The sequence below is a fragment of the Mandrillus leucophaeus genome, unplaced genomic scaffold (assembly GCF_000951045.1).
Source record: "Mandrillus leucophaeus isolate KB7577 unplaced genomic scaffold, Mleu.le_1.0 Scaffold699, whole genome shotgun sequence".
Taxonomy (NCBI): Eukaryota; Metazoa; Chordata; class Mammalia; order Primates; family Cercopithecidae; genus Mandrillus; species Mandrillus leucophaeus.
In genome coordinates, this window is record NW_012107574.1 from 457,792 (window position 1) to 466,457 (window position 8,666).

Consider the following 8,666-nt stretch of genomic DNA (forward strand, 5'->3'; position numbering starts at 1 on the left):
TTTTAATTTGAGACAGGGTCTCACTCTGTCACCCAGGCTGGAGTACAGTGGTGTAATCTCAGCTCACTTCAGCCTTGACCTCCCAGGCTCAAGCAATCCTACCTCCACCTCCCAAGTAGCTGGGACTACAAGAGGTGTGCACCACTACGCCGGCTAATTTTCGAAACATTTAAAAAGTCATTTATAAGGGATCGTTTTGGAGAACGGGGCCTGCCACACAGAGATTCTTGAGAAGTAGAGCCGAATCTCCTGAGCAGTGTGCCTCAGGCCTGTGACAGGCTAGGAGTGGCTGCTGTCCTCTGGCAGGGTGCTGGCTTCTGAGACAAATATTATTTGCTGTGCAAGCTGTGTTGGAAATCAGCACATGCATCTCCAGCCCCATCTCCAGTTCTCACTCTGGACCTTCCCATGAGCTCCTTGAGGGCAGGACAGACAGCCCATTTGTATTTATGTCCTTAGACCAACTCATCATGCCTCACATCTGGTAGGTGCTGAATAAACGTTGAGCATAATTTACAAGCATGCTTTTTATAGCTTCCTCCAAGTCATCTGTTAGAATGTTGAGCAATAAAAGATCAAGGACGGAACTATTGATCCTCCAGGTGCCAGGCTGACAATAATTTATTAATTCATATTGGAGGTATGTTAAGTCTAAAAAGGAAGAAGTCTTTGGAGGGACATGACAGTTTTTTCAAACACTTGAAAGCTTGTCCCAGGGGCAAGCTAAGAACCAATGGGTGAAAAATACAGAAAAGATACAGTTCTCCCAAGAACAATATCATGGGTGAGGGCTTGGGGTAAGGGGCATTCTCATTATCGAAAATGCAATATATCGCCAAATTTGGTTCCACAAAAATAAAAATTCTGTTCTATTTTTCTGGAATGGAATTTGGCAATATGTACAAAAAACCTTAAATATATGCAGAAATTTTGACCCAGGAATTCTACTTCTAGATTTTGGTTATAGCACTTTGATCAGCTGCACAAAGATATATGTACAAGGATGTTCAACACAGTACTGGTTATGATAGTGTAACCAGTAGAGCCATGTAAACTGACAAGAATGGCTTAAATAAATCATGATATATTCATTGAATGGAATGCCATACACTATTAAAATGGTGATTTGGAACTATGTTTATTTGAATGACAATATATTTGTACTCTGGGGAAATAGAAACAAGTAGGATATAAATGGTTCCATTTTATACACACACACGGAGATAGAGGGAGAGAGACGGAGAGACAGACATAGAGAAAGTCTTGAAGCTTATATATCAAAATGCTATTGTTATTGGTGATTATCTTTCTGGGTGTTGGGAATACAACAGATTTCACATTTTTAATTTGTATCCATTATTTCTAAATTTTCAACTATAGATATGTGATATAATAATACATTATGTAATAATCATCATCATCCTCATAAAGAATTAGGACTGATGAATATGTGCCCCCACTGAAATGGTGAGCTTTCTTCTACCCAAAGTGCTCAGCCAGGGGCCAGATGGTTACTTGGTTGGATGTTGTAAAGGAAAGTTTGAAGAGAGGAATTTAAAGCCACTTCCAACTATAGATGCTATGATCCATGAAGGAAGAAGGTGACACTGGAAAATGTGCCGCAGATCCTCACACAGTTTGTCTGGCAGATAAGGTAATTATTTGCAAGGCTTTTTTGTTGTTGATGAAGATGCCTTTTGTATTATAATTTTTTGAGACAGGGTCTCGCTCTGAATCCCAGGCTGGAGTGCAGCGACATGTTCTTAGTTCACTGTAGCCTTGAGCCTCCTCCTGGGCTCAAGTGATCCTTCCACCTCAGCCTTCCGAGTAGATGGAACAACAGCTGCCACCATGCCTGGCTAACTTTTTTATTTTTTATAGAGGTGAGGGTCTTGCTGTGTTGCCCAGGCTGGTCTTGAACTCCTGGTCTTATACAATCCTCCCACCTCGACCTCTCAAAGTGCTGGGATCACACGTGTGCCTGGCCTGAGAATGTCTTTAAAAATTGGAAATTAGGTTCTTAATATTGGCCTCTTTCTATGACTTCTTAGTGAGGAATAACGTAGGAATTGGAATGTCCTCATGCTGTTCCCTGGCCTTACAAACTGAAATATTTGCCTCTCACCCCACTGGGCACAACGTGAGCTCCCCACAGCCAGGCATTTTTGCTTCTTTTGTTCTAGATCCCAGAAGAGTGGTTGGCACACAGCAGGCACTCAATAAATATTTTTTGAATGAATAAATTAATGTTGGCAGAGTAAAATAAGCAACTTGGAAGACAGCTGCTATGCAAATAAATGCTTTTGCTGTGTTCATGCTAATTACTTCAAAAACATGAGTTTGGAAACAGAATTCCAAAACTAAAACTCATTTTGTCATGTAATTAATTTTTTCAAATTATTAACATTCTTTAAAAATCAAGTATGATGTTTGTATGGCCATACAGTTTAAAAATGAGAACTCCACATTGTGTTCTAGATAACCACCGGTCAACAGCGCTTTCTCTAACAATAGAAATATTCTATATCTGCACTGTCTGATACGATAGCCATTAGCCACATGAGGCTACTGAGCAGCTGAAATGTGGCTGGTGAGAATGAGGAGCTGGTTTCTACATTTTATTTAATTTTAATTAATTTAAATTTAAACTTGAATATGCAGCTAGTGGCTACTGTATCCGTGCAGTTTTAGATCAAACTTCTCTTGGTTTATATGAAAAGGTAGATAGCATATGCTTACCAAGATACTGTATGTAAGCATGAAACCATGGGTACAATCTAGACTGAATCTTGTACTGAGAGAAAGAGATGGAAATAAGTCCAAGACTTTTATATGCTTCGGATGCATGGCAGCAGAGTGATGTCATAGATTAAAACAATTTCTTTACCACACAGCCTTCCTAATCTCCAGTAGTCCTGCTAAACTCTCGACATTCCACAGACTTATTTGTATCCAAAAATAAGGTTTATAAAAGTTGCAAATCCAAAGCAATTATCTGTAGTGCATGCTGTCAGCATCAGAATGAAAAGTGCAATTTGCATGAAAAGTATTATTGTTATTCTAGGGTGCCCTTTTTATTAGTTGACTATTGTACAATACTGCCCTTATAATGTTAGTTATAAATAAAAGTTTTTGTTTGTTTTTGCTTAAACATCACCTTGATGTTGTTATCTCTAAAGCAGATAACAGCATTGAGGAATTAAGTGAATGCAAAACTAAGGCAACCATTCAGAAGAGCCACCCCGCTACCTTCTTCAAAACCCTTCAGAGGCTGGGCATGGTGGCTCATGCCTATCAGCAATTTAAGAGGCCAAGGCAGGAGGATCACTTGAGCCAGGAGTTTGAGACCAGCACGGGCAACAAAGTGAGACCCCATCTCTACAAAAACTCCAAAACTTAACTGAGCATGGTGGCACGCACCTGTGATCCCAACCACATGGGGGACTGAGGTAGGAGGATTTCTTGACCGTGGGGGTCAAGGCTGCAGTGAGCTGCATTTATGCCACTGCACTCCAGTCTGGACAACAGAATGAGACCCTGTCTCAAAAATAAATAAGTAAAAATAAAATATAAAATATAAATAACTGTATAAACATGTAATGTGTTCTCCTTGAAATTAACTGAGGATTTATCTTCATTCTTCATCTTACTGATGTACAGTAATCCCCCCCTTACCCTTGGGTGATACGTTCCAAAACCCCCAGTGGATGCCTGAAACCATAGCTAGTATCAAATCCTAGATATGTTTTTTCCTATGCCTACATACCTATGATAAAATTTAATTTACAAATTAGGCACAGTGAGAGATTAACAATAACCAATAATAGAACGAGTATAACAACACACTGTAATAAAGGTTACGTGAATGTGGTTTCTCTAAGTATTTTACTGTACCAGTCCTCATGCTTCTTTTTGGAATGATGGGAGATGAGAAAATGCCTGTGTAATGAGATGAACTGAGGTGAATGGCACAGGCATTGTGACCTAGGGTTAGACTACCAGTGACCTGCGGACGACACTTCAAGAGGATCATCTGCATTGGGTGATCCTGGATCATGCAGCCATGACAATATGGGTGGTGTTCAGTCACGACATCCAGGCAGGAGCAGACAGTAGTGCTGATGACTAGTCAGCGAACCGGCAGGTAGCAAAGATAGTGCAGATACACCGGCAGGAGCAATTCATGTCCTGGGTGGGACGGAGTAGGATGAGATTTCATCCTGCTACTCGGAACGGTGTACAATTTAAAACTCATGAAGTGTTTGTCTGGAAATGGAATATTTTCAGAGTGCCGCTGACTGGGGATAACGGCGACCTCAGAAAGTGAGACCACAGGTAAGCGTGGAATACCGTATAACTGTCCTATGCCATTTGTAGTGACTTAGATGCTGCCACAGGTGAAAGAACACACTGCAATTAAGGAGAAAGGCAAAAATGGAGGCAAATGCAGTTAAAATGAATATATTTTTGTTTTTAAATGTATTAAGCATTATAACGATGAGGTGGGGGCGGGGAGACCAAAATCACTTCCAAGAACAGCAGGCCGGCCAAAGAAGGAACTCCCAGTGCTGGTGGGGACAGAGCACAGCCGTGCACCCAGTAGGTGGGCACCTACAGACGTGCTGTCTCCAGGGCGTGCTGCATGGAGGCACCCATGGGGGCTGATGTAGGAGGAGGCTCTTCTGCTGTTCCCGGAAGGGCCAGGATCTCTGAGTCTCTGGCCCACTGTCACCACAGTTCATAAATGTCTCGAACGCCCCACCTTGGGTGACGGGGATGTGCCCTAAGGTCGCAATGCCCTACTCCCTGCTCTGGATGCCGGGAACACAGTGATACACACAGACAAGTGCCCAGTCAACACGGAGAGTGTGTGAATGGTGCTTGACTTTTCACACAAACGAACAGGAAGCTGGGGCACAGACGACACAAAACACTGTCCATCAAATATCACCACCACCTGCTTCTCCATCCCCTTGTGTGATCTCTGACGCTATTCGCCTTCATCCGTTTACCTTCTTGTTTCTCACATGTTTTCCCTGTATTCTGTTGGAAGAGTGTGATCCAGGTGCTGGGGCATGGGGTGGGGGTAATGTTGCCAACTTGAGATTAAACAGATCATCAGCTCAATAAATAAATAAATAAATAAATAAATAAATAAATAAAAGAACTATAACCTGTTGTTAGAAAGGTGCAATCATAGCCGGGGGTGGTGGCACGGGCCTGCAGTCCTATCTACTTGGGAGGCTGAGGCGGGACCTGGGGAGGTCAAGGCTGCAGTGAGCCATGATCAGGCCACTGCACTCCAGCTTGGGTGAGAGAGTGAGACCCTGTCTCAAAGAAAGAAAGAGAAAGAAAAGAAAAGAAGAAAGAAAGGAAAAGAAAGAGAAAGAGAAAAAGAAAGAAGAAAGAAAGAAAAAGAGAGAGAGAGAAAGAAAGAAAGAAAAGAAAGAAAGAGAAAGAAAGAAAGAAAAGAAAGAAAAGAAAAAAAGAAAAGTGAGATCAGGAAACGGTTTGGCTATTTTCCCATCACTACCTTTAAACGTGTGTTGTCAGATCTCCCTTTTGGAAATCTGAATGCCTCGGAGGTCATCTCTGAGCATTTTGGATGTTTTATTTCAGTTTGCAAACTGTCACTATTTCCTGTATTTCGGGTTTAATTCTTCATCTCCAATCTCACTGCTACCTCCAGAGTCGAGGACTTTGATTTTGGATTATAGATATTCTGTCTTGGAAGCTCAAAGATCTGCCAGCATTTCTGCTACAGGGGAATGTTCCTGAAACAACGCTTTGCTCATTCGCTCCACAATAAGCAGATGTGGAGTGCATGTCACCCTTCTGGCCCAGGGACCATCATGGCTTCCATTGCTCATTGCAACAGGCCCCAGTTTGATCTGCACACTGTGAGGTCAGAACAAATGGAAGGTTGTCTTTCTTGTGAATCAAGGGTGTACTGCAAACTGACCTGTTCACTGAGGCAAGTCACCGGCTTCCCAGGCCTCAGTTTCCTCATCTCTAAAATATGAGATGAGACTGAATTGTTTTTTAAGTTCTCTTCCAGCTTTGATTTTCAAATTATTTTCAGGGCAATGACCTAATTTTTAAGGTCTTTAATTGTTTCATCCTGTTCTCTCTAATCAGAAGTATCTTCCATTTCTCCTCAGTATATAGATTTTCAGACCTGTCTTTGCTTCCTTTTCTCATCCTAGCTGAAATCACAGCTCCTTGGCCACTCCTGCTCATGGTGATTCTCCCTGTGTAATTGTCTCTGTTCCCAACTTACAGTAAACACCTTGATAACAGATATCGTATTTTATGATTTGGCCGTATGGTTTTACAGTTTCTAGCCCAATTTTTATTACTGGGAAGAGCTGCCCAATGAATACTTGATGGCTGATTGTTAATTACAGTGTGTACTAGTCAGGGTTCTCTAGAGGGAGTTTATTAGGGAGAATTGGCTCACATGATTACAAGGCAAAGTCCCACAACAGGCCATCTGCAAGCTGGGGAAAGAGAGAAGCTGGTAGTGGCTCAATCCAAGTTTGAAAGTTTAAGAACCAGGGAAGTCAACAGTGCAGCCTTCAGTCTGTGGCTGAAGGCCCGAGAGCCCCTGGGATGCCACTAGTGCAAGTACCAGAATCCAAAGGCGGAAGAACCTTGAGTCTAATGTCCAAGGGCAGGAGGAGTGGAAGCAAGGGTCTGGTACAGAAAGAAAGAGAGAGCCAGAAGATGCAGCAAGCAAATGTATCCCCCGATTCCTCCCCCTGCTTTGTTCTAGCTGTGCTGGCAGCTAATTGGATGGCATCCACCCTCTTTGAGGGTGGGCCCTCCTCTCCTAGTCCATCCACCGTAATGTCAATCTCCTCTGGCAACACTCTCACAGACATACCCAGAAACAATACTAGCCATCTAGGCATCCCTCAATCCACTCAAATTGACACCTAATATTAACCATCACATAATGTATAAAAGCTAGCATGACATTCATTTTTTTACACAATAAAAGTCTATTGAAAACCAATTATGAGCCAGGCATTGTCATAGGCATAAGGGGACATTTGTGAACAAGACACACCATCTCTCCTGCCCATCTGAAGCCTACATTCAGGGTCACTTTTTCCTGTCCTTTTGAGGCCAGAAATGTATATTGTAATGTATAATGTAAATGTATATTGCTTATATTGTTCCCAGGTTATGCAATGTCTTTAGAATCTATATGCCGTGCTGCTATTGTAAAGCTGTGTGGATGCCTCTGAACAGGCCCATGCACAAGGTCCCCAGTGATGGAGGTCCACTGCAGTGGGCAGCCGTGTCCTGCTGGCAGCCTGGCAGATGCCTTTAGTGAATTAAAATTTTTTTGTAATTTCAGTTAATCATTTGCTGTTATTTCTCCACATGCTATAGTGTGCCTTATCAGTGGAAATTGTATCTTTACAACAGTAGTTCTCATACTTTTTGGCCTCAGGACCTCTCTGTAATACTCTTAAAAATTATTATTGGAAATCCAAAGAGGTTTGGTTTGTGTGAATTATAGCCGTAGAGTTACCCTATCCAAAACTTTTGAAAGTGTTGATTAAATCATTTCAAAGCAATGCTAAATCATGCGTGAACATGAGTAAAAGACCCATCCATTTATGTATGTTAACGTAAATTACATATTTTTATGAAAAATGGCTTTTTCATTTCTTGTTCTGCTTTCCAAAACAAAACACATTTGGTGAGAAAACTGGCATTATTTTACATTTTTATAGGTCTCTTTAATATGAGGCTTAGCATCTATTTGACAGCTGGATTCTCACATCTTCTGTGTTGGATTTGTTATCATATGTTGTTATAATTTTTTTTTTTTTAATGGAGACAGAGTCTCACTCTGTCACTCAGGCTGGAGTGCAGTGGTGTGATCTTGGCTCAGTCGTAACCTCTGCCTCCCAGGTTCAAGCAATTCTCCTACCTCAGCCTCCCGAGTAGCTGGGTTTTAGTTTAATTATGTGAAAAACAAATCTGACCTTGTAAAGACATGAGTTTGGAAAAGAGGGGAGAATTGTCATAGCCTTTCTTATAGTTGTAGATATTCTTTGAAACCTCACCAAAAGTAGACTAGTAGTAGTTTCTTAAGTTTAGTTGCAATGTGGAATCTAAAACTGTATGAGTGAAATTTCCCCAATTAGTTACGTTAATCCATGTATTTTGCAATTTGAAAGGTTCTTTTATCCATGTTCATGCATTATTTTATAACATCATGCATGGACTGTTTGGAAAATATTCATTCACTGAGTTGTGGAGATCTTCTAAATATCGATTCATTTTATTATACAATATCAAACCACATTCATTCATATCACCACTGATCTCATCTGCAAAATCTTCAAGTATTGGGAAGCTCTCAAACTCATGATACCTGATACAAAACTTTCAAAAATCTAATTTTTGCTTAAAATCTTAAAAGAAGCAAATCCTATCAGTTGTTTTTCCTTAGAGTGACAAACTTACTTGGCTCATTTCCAGAAAATGTCTACCAAACAGCCAAGTCTGAATAACCCTAGTTGCCAGTCATTCTTTCAAGTAAAAAGAGTGTTCCCTATAGAAAGCAGTAGTTCACCTTGCAAGTCAAACTACGAGTGCTCTTCCTTGAGATTAACCATGGTAGTTGGATACCCAGCTGAAGTACT